The 11,007-nt window shown below is 52.9% G+C and overlaps 1 protein-coding gene across 2 annotated transcripts in view; it reads right to left on the reverse strand.

Annotated features, from left to right (window-relative positions):
• TFAP4 (transcription factor AP-4) overlaps positions 1 to 7,679 on the reverse strand; it is a 35,312-nt gene extending 27,633 nt beyond the window's left edge. Inside the window, exons 1-2 of one of the 2 annotated variants that reach the window (XM_047713878.1) lie at positions 7,460 to 7,679; positions 2,122 to 2,225 (exon numbers count right to left, since the gene is read on the reverse strand). The gene's annotated coding sequence lies outside the window, so the exon portion shown is untranslated. Of the gene's footprint in view, positions 1 to 2,121; positions 2,226 to 5,643; positions 5,792 to 7,459 lie in introns of those variants that run through there. The other variant, XM_047713877.1, reaches the window with a different exon arrangement.
• Positions 7,680 to 11,007: the final 3,328 nt, after the last annotated feature.

Consider the following 11,007-nt stretch of genomic DNA (forward strand, 5'->3'; position numbering starts at 1 on the left):
GAGAGACAAAGAAAGCCACTGGGGCCGGGAGACACCCTGATCTGCTCTGCGGACCCTCTCTCCTGCAGCGAACGCAGACCCCAGGCGGGACCTGCCCCGGCTGTGAGCAGCGTAGTCGGGTCCCTCCACTGGACAGGTACCTGAGCACCTGCTCTGGGACTACGAACACGAACACGATGCCTACCAGCGCCTGGTGTCAGGGAGCTCAGCAGAAGGGCTGAGACAGACAACCAGTGACAGGGGGCGGGGTGGGGGCGGTTACCGGGGTAGGGGCCTCTCTCAGGGATGACTCATAAGCTGAGCCTGAAATCTCTACAGAGCATGTCTCCGCCGTCATTTCCCTAGAACCAGGGCAGTGCCCAGAGAACCCCAACCACGTAGCAGGCTACCATCTTAAAGCACACAATCCAACAGTTTCCAGAATCTTCACCATATTGTGTCCAATCGATTCAGAACATTTTCAACACCCCAAGACACCCAGTCCCCATCAGCATTTACTGTTCCTCCCGAGCCCCCCCATCCCCCTATCCCCAGTCCTGCTACTCGGGTGCCTTCTGCCTCTAAGGATCTGCCAATGCAGGAGGCTTCGAATCAGTGGTATCATACAGCACGTGGCCTTTTGTTCGGGCTTCTTGCACTCAGCACGTTTCCAAGGTTCGTCCGTGTGGTAACAGGCATCAGTGCTTCGTTCCTTTTTGTGGCCAGGAACACTCCACTGTACGGATGGACCACATTTTTATTTACCTCATCATCAGCCAATGGACATCTGGGTTGTCTCCCCCTTTTGGCTGCTGTGATCTGCCGTGAGCATCCCTGTGTGGGTTTTCGCGTGGACCTGTGTTTTCATGTCTCTCGGGCAGATACTTAGGAGTGGAAGTGCTGGGTCAGATGGTGTCTCTAGGTTGAGACGCTGCCAGACCGTTTCAAAGCAGCTCTGTCATTTGACATTGCCACCAGCACAGTGTGAGGTCCAATTCCTCCCTAGACTCCCCAATACTTATTACTGCCCCTCTTTTTCTTTTTCTTTTCTTCTTTTCTTTTTTTTTTTTTTTTTTTTTTTTTTTGTTACAGCCATCCTTGTGGCTGAAAAGTGCTATCTCACCCAGGGTTTGACTTGCAGTTCCGGAACCAAGCCTGCCCTGTGGCTCAAGGTAACCCCCAACCCCTGGTCCCCAGTCCCTTCAAACCCTCCATCAGGTCCTGCTATGATCCATGTCACAAGGGTTAAACCGACATCCAGTCTAATTTAGCCAAATGTCTACCACTTGAGGGCTTCAGGTACAAGGAAAAGTGGGGAGGTGGGAGGAGGGTCCTGGTTTACGACCTCAGGGCAGACAGGGAAGAAAAGAGGCCACACGGAAGTTTCCACAGGAGTTCCTATACATCTCTTTCTATCTGTGCCTCCACTGAAATGTAAGCTCTGTGAAGGCAGAGCTTCATCTGATCGTTCACTGCCAAATCCATGAGTACTAGGCATGCCACAAATATGTGGTGAGTGAATGAAAGAATGAATGGACAGAAGATGGAGAAAGAGAACCGACGTGGGGGCTCAGGGGTTAGAAGCTCCAGTTCTGAAATGAAATGGTTCGCACCAGAATCCTCCTTCTGCTCTTTTATAGCTGTGTGCCCTTGGGTGACTCACTTGGCTTCTCTGGGCCTTCCTTTCCCCATTACAAAATGGGCCTAACGGGGACCATATGCCTGACCATACACCTGGTTTTGAGGATTAAATGTGATAAATATAGACCAGGCACAATTGTGTGCCAAGGACTCTTACAGATGAGGTCATGTGACACCCATATTCACAAGAGCCTTACGAGACAGGATGATTGCCAGCTTCAGGCTCAAGGAAGTCTGTCGGGTCATAAGCCTAGTAAGGCCAAAAGCAGGGATCTGAACCAAGAACCCAACTCTGGTCAGGGGCACTGACCCAATGCTGCATGGCCCCTAACGAGAATACCAGGCCATCCCTGAGCAGGTGACAGATGACCTGGCCCAGAGGGGGACTTTCCCATTCAGTGGAGGCTCCTGGGTAGTGTCGGGCTCTCGGCAAAGGGTGCAAGCTACTGCGGAGTCCAGCGACCCTTAATGCAGGACAGGCATGATGCTGCAAAAGCTGACCTTAAACATGCAGGAGAGGGGCGCCCGGCAGGCTCAGTCGGTAGAGCATGCAACTCTTGATCTCAGGGTCTTGAGTTCAAAGCCCACACTGGGCATGGAACCTCCTTTAAAAAAAAAAAAAAAAAAAAAAAGTTAAAAAAAAAGAAAAAGCTAAACATGCAGGAGAGAGGTAGGGAGACCCTGAGGCTACATGCCCGGGGTGCCAGAACCAACATCAACTGGCAACTCGGGTCAGTGATCAGAAAGACGGGAGGATACCCATCCTTTTATCAAGGAGAGCATAAAGAAGTCAGAGGTCCCTGGTGGGGAAGCCTGGCTCCTGACATGACTCCCTTAATGGCCGGCGCTCTGGTCCTCCATGAGGGTGTGTGGCCTCGGGACAGAGCCACACAGAACCCACACTAGCAGGACCACCTCAGGGTGACAGGTGTGAAGGGATTCCCTTCAAATCAAAGAGTCTATCGGGAAGAGCTCCAATGGGTTGGCCTAGGGGGGACATCAAGTTGGGCCCTAGAAAAATCAGCCTGGCACAGCCCAGAGGCTGAGCAAAAATACCAGGGATTCTCCCAAACAGAGATGGGCATCCCCCTCACTTCTGCCTCTTCATCAGAGGGAATAGATGGCCTAAGGAGGGAAACTTAAGGAACACCTGTTTTCAGGGGCCACAGGCAGACAGGAAGACGGTATAGACCGTAGAGGGCTAAGGAGGTGAGCAGAACCACCGACTGTGGGAGAAGCAGCTGAGAGGTCTCTGTGCCAAGAACTGGTTGAGGGGCATCTCAGGACAGAACAAGGAGCTCAGAAGTAAGTGGGGGATGTAGGGCGGACTGCTCTTCTGGGAAACTTGGCAGCGGAGGGCTGGAGACAGGGCTATCGATGGAGACTCCATCATTTATTTTAAACAGGGGAGAAGCTCAGCTGATGACAGGGCTCCAAAGGAGACTGGAATGCGTTTAAATCCAGTCATGGAAAACAATTACACACACCAGGCTCCGCTCTGCTAGAAAGCTCCGGAAGGGGTTTCTCCTGGCGGCCTGGCTGGGAGGTCCAGCACAGTGGTTTTCCAGGTTGAGTTAGAGGACCACCTGTTAAACACGCAGACCCCTGGGCTCTGCCCCAGACTTGCTGGGCCAGCAAGCCCAGTGTGAGAGCCTGCTGGGGCTCTAAGACTCAGAATATTGCCAGAGAGGCAATGAGTCTGCAGGGAGGGAGGGACCAACTCAGTATGAAACAATGCACAGAGAGTGACTGTTCACCAGCCCTGGCCCACAGGGCTTAGTTGAGGGGACCGAGTATCCTCTCCTTCTGGCATGCTATTCACATAAGTCTCGTGACCTGTCTCCCTCTACCTGGGCACCCCCATACTCATAGCCCACCTGGCCAATGGCCATAGCTCCAGCCGCCCCCTTAGTTCAAGGCCAGGCCATGCAGATGGGCCCCAGGTGCCCAGGGGGACTCTTTCATCCTGTGGGCCCAGCTCCAAGACCAAAGCCCCCAGTCTTCACAAGGAGGAAGCCCCTGGCTGGATGACTCTTCCAGGGGTCCTAAAATACCTCTGGACCCACCTATACCAGTCCCGCCCTGAGGAAGAATTGACTGATTTGGCCTAGACTCAAAGGCCTGGGGACAAGGCCCAAGGACTGTGTAATAGGGAAAAAGGTTTACAGAAATAGCAGAAAGTGTCTCTGTCTCCTTTGGTCATCATCTCCACAGAGTATCTGTATGGGGGGGGGGGGGGGCGTCTCCAAGCAAATAAAAGTATATCCCCTCTGCTGGGATGAATCAGCTTCCTGAGCCAAAGGGTTTGTCAGCTGGAACGGTTTGCACTTGGATCCCATCTCATGCTACTTTACAGCTGTGCACTCTCAAGCAAACCACTTAACCTCTCTGAGCCTCTTTCTCTTCTACGAAATGCACCCCACAGTTAGTGCCCCCTGTGATCCAGTGCCACCAGGATCTCTGACTGACTGCTGACCTGAGGCTTGAACACAGAAAGCTGGGTTCCACTCCTAACCTCAGAGCCACATTTCCTGCCACTGCCCAAAGGGCAAGACGGGGAGTTGTGTCAGGCAGAAGGGACGGATTGCATAAGATTCACCACCCCTGCCCCCACTGGAAACCCACAGACCTTCTTAGGATTAGAGGCACAGGCAGATCTTCAGAGGAGCACAAATATATTTCCCCCATTCCCACAGCACAGAAGGAGTCAGCACAGCCAGCAGAACCCAGATTGGCAACCCTAAGGGCCCTTCCAACCCGTCTAGGCAGCAGCAGTCAGAGACCCCCTTGCCAGGGCAGACTTGGGAGGATTTTATGTGTATGTTTTAATTGCTCTGGGCTCGCGGGGCTGTTGAGTGATTCTGCTAGTCCTGCAGTTGCTGGCGGGTGCACACAGCCTGCCTTCCTGGCACCGCCTTTGTTACTGCTTGGGAGCACTCAGCCATTCTGGGCTCCCCCCTCCCCCCACTCCCAGAAGCAGCAGGCTCTGGGCCTTCCGCCCTCCCTCCCTGAAGCCACTTGTACCTGCTCCAGAGCGTGGAGGGGTGACAAGTGCTTCCCAGACAATGAGAGGCTCCCGGGAGAACAGACATACTCAAAGGCTCCTGCTGCACCCTTGTTTTGTGCACTGAATTCAGGCTGGGGTTCAGGGCTCCTACTGCTGGGTATGCACTCCAGCAGGCTGCCTTTGTGGCTGATTATTGGCAAAAAGGCCCTGCCTGCCCATCCTTCATTCCAGGAGGTCAGTCACCCCCCGCCCCCCATACACACTTTCCCTTTAGTACTGTGAGAGGAAACTGAGGCCCAGGGTAGAGAACCTGTCTGGGGCAAGGTCACCCCACCCTGGGTCTCCTGGGTGTGTTTCAGGCAATGACATCAATGTTCTTGGGGTCCAATGCTGCATGACCTTGGGCAAGCTATTTAACCTCTCAGCCAATGGTACTGTCCTGTCTGCGTTGTCCGGAGGCTGGATGGAAATTATATGCATTAAGCACCTAGTACTTTGCCCGGTACCTGATCAACACCTGACCCATTACTATCATTACTCCATCCTTTTCATTCTCCCCTCCCTCCATTCCAGCCACCCCCCACCCTCCCCGCTTCAGGGCCCCGTCAAACGCCAGGCACAGGCTTGTTCCCAGGCTTCTCCTGAGGGACCCTCCCTAGCCACCTAGTAGACGCTCTTCTCTTCCCCGGCTTTTGTCCTAGCCTTCACACTCTGACACCCCGGGCGGTCTACTGGTTCACCCCGCGGGCCTCTCTCGCCCTGGAACGTAAGCCCCTTGAGGGCAGGGCTTCTGCGGCACTGTACGCCCTCCAGCCCCTCACCACCGTGTGCGAGCGCTGGAGTGTGTGAAGGAGTCCCATCTAGGGAGCCTGGCCCCGGGGCCGACCTGCCCTGGGGACAGCCAGCCCGACCCGGGGCTGGAGAAGGAGCGCGCGGGGTGTGGGGGACCGCCGGCCGTGGCTGGCGACGGGACGCGGGCTCCAGGGGGCGGCGCCGGGGACAAAGGGTGGCCCTACCTGTGCGGGGGGCGCGGGCACCTCCCCCAAGGTGGCTCCGGCGCGCGCCCGCGAGGTCACGTCCCGGGCGCGCCAGCCGGAAGGAGGCCCCGCGCGGGACGGGGGGCGGGGCGTCATCGGGTAGGGTACGCCCCCAGGGCGAGGGGCAGTGGCGGGGGGCGGGGCCACTGGGCTGGGGCCGCCTCGCACTTCCGCTCTCCGGGTCGATTATTCATATTCATAAGGCGGATGAGGGGCGGGGCCTGGATCCCCGCGACGCCCCGCCCCCGGGCCGCGGATCCCTCCCCGGCGGAGGCTCCGGCCCCAGTGGGGCGCCCCCGGCTTCCGCCTCCGGGAGGGAGTTTCCACTTGGTCACAACTCAAAAATGTGTCGCTCCCGCTCCTCCGCCCCCTCGTTTCTGCTCTGGGCGGGGGGTCTCCTCCCTCGGAAGGCGAGGGGGCGGGGCCAGGAGAGGGGCGGCTCCTCCTTCCTGTGACAGGTCCATTGGGATGCAGCAGACCCTTCCCTTTCTCCCTTCCTCCAATATAGCGGGGGTAATAACACTCATTTTAATTTAATTTAATTTATTTATTTGACAGAGAGAGACGGGGAGAGAGGGAACACAGGCAAGGGGAGTGGGAGAGGGAAAAGCAGGCTCCCCCCGCCCCAGCAGGGAGCCCGGGATCATGACCTGAGCCCAAGGCAGACGCTTAATGGCTTAGCCAGCCAGGCACCCCAATAATACTCCTTTTTATTTTTTTTTATTATTTTTAAAAGATTTTATTTATTTATTTGACAGAGAGATCACAAGCAGGCAGAGAGGCAGGCAGAGAGAGGAGGAAGCAGGCTCCCCGCTGAGCAGAGAGCCTGCGGGGCTCGATCCCAGGACTCGGAGATCATGACCTGAGCCGAAGGCAGCGGCTTAACCCACTGAGCCACCCAGGCGCCCCAATACTCCTTTTTAAAACAAAATAATAGTTCTATTTTATTGACCGCTTATTCTGTGCCAGGCACTGTGCCTTTTATACCAACTACCTCTTTCAATCCTCTCAACGGTCCCACTGAAGTTAAGTACAACATTTATCAGGCCCAGAAGCTCAGGAAAGTTGAGTGACGGACGTACCCATTATCACACTACTGGCCTTGCGCTTTTTCAGAAAGGTTGGTACCAATGGGTTGGGGGAGGGGATCAGGAGCTGTGCCCCCCCCCCCCACTGCCTTTTAGGAAACAGACTTACCTAAGGCCCTCCTAGCTGGCTGGGAGTGGCTGAGGATGTATCAGAATGTCCCATTTGAGGGAAAGCTACCACTGGGGGAAAGCAAAGCATGAAGGCAGGACAGGCTACACAATTTGCCCGACCCAGTGCAAAAAGAAAATGTAGGCCCTGTGTTCCAAAATGATTAAGAATTTCAAGAAGGTGGGGCGCCTGGGTGGCTCAGTGGGTTAAAGCCTCTGCCTTCGGCTCATATCATGGTCTCAGGGTCCTGGGATCAAGCCCCATATCGGGCTCTCTGCTCGGCAGGGAGCCTGCTTCCCCCTCCTCCCTCTCTCTCTCTGCCTGCCTCTCTGCCTGCTTGTGCTCACTCTCTCTCTCTGTCAAATAAATAAGTAAAATCTATTAAAAAAAAAAAAGAATTTCAAGAAGGTGATGACAACATTCAGCCAAGCCTAGGCCCTGCTTAAGTACCAGGCTTGTGTGACTGTACAGGTGAACGTGCATGAAGCCACCTGATGAAGGGGCTCAGGGGCTCTTCTAGGACCTGAGAAACCAACGGGGACATCCCCACCTCCAATGTCACCTCACCCCCCAACCCGCCCCACCCTGGGAGCCTCACCTCCATGCTGACATCCAGGGCTCAGACTCCAGAGTTACAAAAGCTGAGCATTTCAGGTTCTCTAGCACTGGATTCCTGGGGGGTCGGGTGAGTCCTGTGGGGAGAGCATGTCCTGAACCTGAATGACTCAGCTGGCCCTTGGCTATTCTCAGCGCCGGCCACGTGGACAGGTAGGCTGGCTCTCACTTGCCAGGCCCAGCGCAGGACTCAGTTCTGACTGGATGCCCTCCTTCCCCGCTGGAGCAGGGAGTGAGGGAGCAGCCAGGGCTGCTTCCCAGAATAAATACCCCACCCAGAGTCAGCCCCAGCCCTACAGGCACAGCAAGCCAGAGCCAACGGGAGAGAGCTCACCAGGCCCCAGCTCAAGGTTAATAAGTCACCCTGATCTCACTCCCTCTGTCACTCCATCCTTGTTCCTGGGCTCCCACTCACAGTGGGTTGCAGGTTTCCTTAATAACAATAGCTACTATTTGTTGCATTCTTTTGAAGCCCTCCTGTGCTCTCTGCACTGAGGCTCACACAAACCCATAATAAACATAATGATTGCCATTTCACAGATAGGGACACTAAGGCATGTAGAGATCCCATGGCTTGGCTAAGGTCAAGGGCTAGAGTTTGGGGATTGCTGCCATTCCTCCATCCCGGTTCCCGTTGTCTCTCCTACATCTGCGTTGTAGGTCATGGGGCTCAGTTCATGCTGTCTTGTATTATTTACTCTCAGTGCCTTGGATTGATTAAGGCTCTGGAAAGACAGTAACTGTGCTTATACCACTGAGTTTCTCTGGACCCAGCCTTGTGCATTAATTGACGAGTCATTTACTAAGCATCTATATTGTGCAGGACGCCCTCCTTGCAGTGTGCATGTGTGTGAATGAGGGACTTGTGCCCCCTCTGGGTGATAACAGGGGAGGGGTCCCCACCAGACCAAGAGATTTCCTTGAAGACACGGATGGCAGTGCCTAGCCCAGTGCACATAGTAGGCCCTCAGTAAATGTTGATGAATAAACACACAATAAAAGCTTAATAAATATCTGTTGAATGAATGGGAACCTAGGAGATGTTTAATAAGTGTTTATTGCTGGGGCACCTGGGTGGCTCTGTCAGTTAAGCATCTGCCTTCAGCTCATGTCAAGATTGCAGGGTCCTGGGATCAAGCCCCACATCAGGCTCCCTGCTCAGCGGGGAGTCTTCTTCTTTCTCTCCCTCTGTAGCTCCCCCTGCTTGTGCTCTCTCTCTGTCAAATAAATAAATAAAATCTTAAAAAATAAAGATGTAAAATCTATATAAATAAATAAATAAATATATGTCTATTGTTGAAGGTTTAGGAGAACCAGATTGAGCCCGCCAAATATATCTGTCAGCAATTATCTTAGCTTGGGCTGCTATTAACAAAATACCACAGACTGGGTAGCTTAAACAACACACATTAATTCTTACAGTTCTGGAGGCTGAAGTCCAAGTTCAAAGTGCTGGCTGATTCCGTTCCTGGTAAGGACTCTCTTCCTTGCTTGCAGATGGCTGCCTTCTTGCGATGTTCTCACATGGCTGGAGGCAGGGAAGCTCTGAGCTCTTTCTCTTCTTATAAGGGCACTGATGCCATCATGGAGACCCCACTGTCATGACCTCATTTAAGCCCAATTAGCTACCAAAGGGCCCATATACAAATAGTATAACATTGGGAAGGGTGGTTAGGGCTTCAACATATGACTATGGGGGGACAAACATTCATAACAGATATATTTATGCAGCGATATTTATGAAATATTTACTATGTGACAGGCCCTGGGCAGGACTGGGCAGGACCCTGGAGGGGGTGTGACAAAATGTCTTGTGTCCTACTCTTTGGGGAACTTGGGAACTTACAGTCTTGTAGGGGAGACTTTCCATAACAGAAGGGAGGGGAGCAGGTACCAAAGTGTGGGAGCTCAGAGTAAGGACTCTTAGAGGGAGGAAACCCAGGGTAATGGTAGGAAGGAAGACATCCCTCCTTACCCACCTTTCGCTAAGAAGGAGGAAGCCAAGCCTGGCCTGCCTGCTATGCTGCCTTCCAGAAATGCACAACGCAAAAAAAAAAAAAAACAAAAAAAAAACAAAAAAACAAAATCCTTTGGAGCCTGGCGCTCTCAGATGTCCTGAACCCCCACCCCAGTGGGTTATAACACAAGCTTTAGAATCAGATCAACTGAGACTGCAATCTGGCTTACGCCTCTCACTAGTTTCTAAGATCTTGGCTAAGTTACTTCTTTGTGCCTCAGTTTCCTTCTCTGTAAAATAGGAATAATAATAGGACTCACCCTCAGGGTTATTGTGAATATAATACAAGTACAGCATCCGGGGGTGCCTGGCTGGCTCAGCTGGTGGAGTATGTATGTGACTCTTGATCTCCAGGTAGTGAGTTCAAGCCCCATCATGGGCATGGAGCCTACTTAAAAAAAAAAAAACAACAACAAAAAAAACACCCCAAATTCTGGTATAAAGAACTGGTCTGGCTGAGAATTGTGGGTTTCTGGTTGGGTCAACTCCAGCAAGATTATATAGTTCCTCACTCTTGCTAGATTTGCAAAAGCCAAATTTAGGGGTTTATCTGCAGCTAAGGGAGTCCATCTGGGTCCTGGAATTGTGGACACCAGGTAGTGATGGCTAGTATGTGTTAAGAATGTACTTCATTTGGGGTACCTGGGTAGCTCAGTCCCTTAAGCATCTGACTTCAGCTCAGGTCTGGATCTCCAGATCCGGGACCAAGCCCCCTCCTCCCCCTCAGGTAGGGTTTCCTGCTCAGCAGCACACACACACCCCCCAGGGTACCCTGCTCAGTGGGGAGTCTGCTTTTCCCTCTCCCTGTGCCTTACCCTCTGCTCCTCCTGCTTGTGCTCTCTGTCTCTCTCAAATAAATAAATAAAATATTTTTTTAAAAAGAATGTATCTTATTTCATCTTCAGAATAACCTTAGAAAGGAGATACTAGTCATCATCCCAAGGTGGGAATCCCAACACAGAGTTCTCACCTGGGAGCAACCTGCTGGTTCTTGAAAACAAGTGTGTGAAGAAAAACAATGAGAAAGGCCCTCCAACTGTAAAGGTTTCTTTCTTCCCTTTTTTTTTTTTTTTAAGATTTTATTTATTCATTTGACACAGAGAGATCACAAGTAGGCAAAGAAACAGGCAGAAAGAGAGGGGAAAGCAGGCTCCCTGCTGAGCAGAGAGCCCGATTCGGGGCTCTATCCCATGACCCCGAGATCATGATCCGAAGGCAGAGGCTTAACCACTGAGCCACCGAGGCAGCCCTGTAAAGGTTTCTTATGGTCCCTCACGGCACGGAGGTCGTTGGATTTCCCCGGTTACTGATTTCAGGTCCGACTGGACTGTTTGTAAGACCCACAAGGGCGAGGGCAGCTGGGGTGGTTCGCTCTCGTCTCCACTGTCGCGCACTGCCTGGCACCCTGCAGGCACGCCATAAGCATTATTAACAGATAAAAGTAGCCCCTTGCACACCTTTTTTCGGTATACCTAGATTCCCCCAGGGCTGGAGGCGGACCTACGGAGGTTTGA

The sequence above is a fragment of the Lutra lutra genome, chromosome 18 (assembly GCF_902655055.1).
Source record: "Lutra lutra chromosome 18, mLutLut1.2, whole genome shotgun sequence".
Lineage (NCBI taxonomy): Eukaryota > Metazoa > Chordata > Mammalia > Carnivora > Mustelidae > Lutra > Lutra lutra.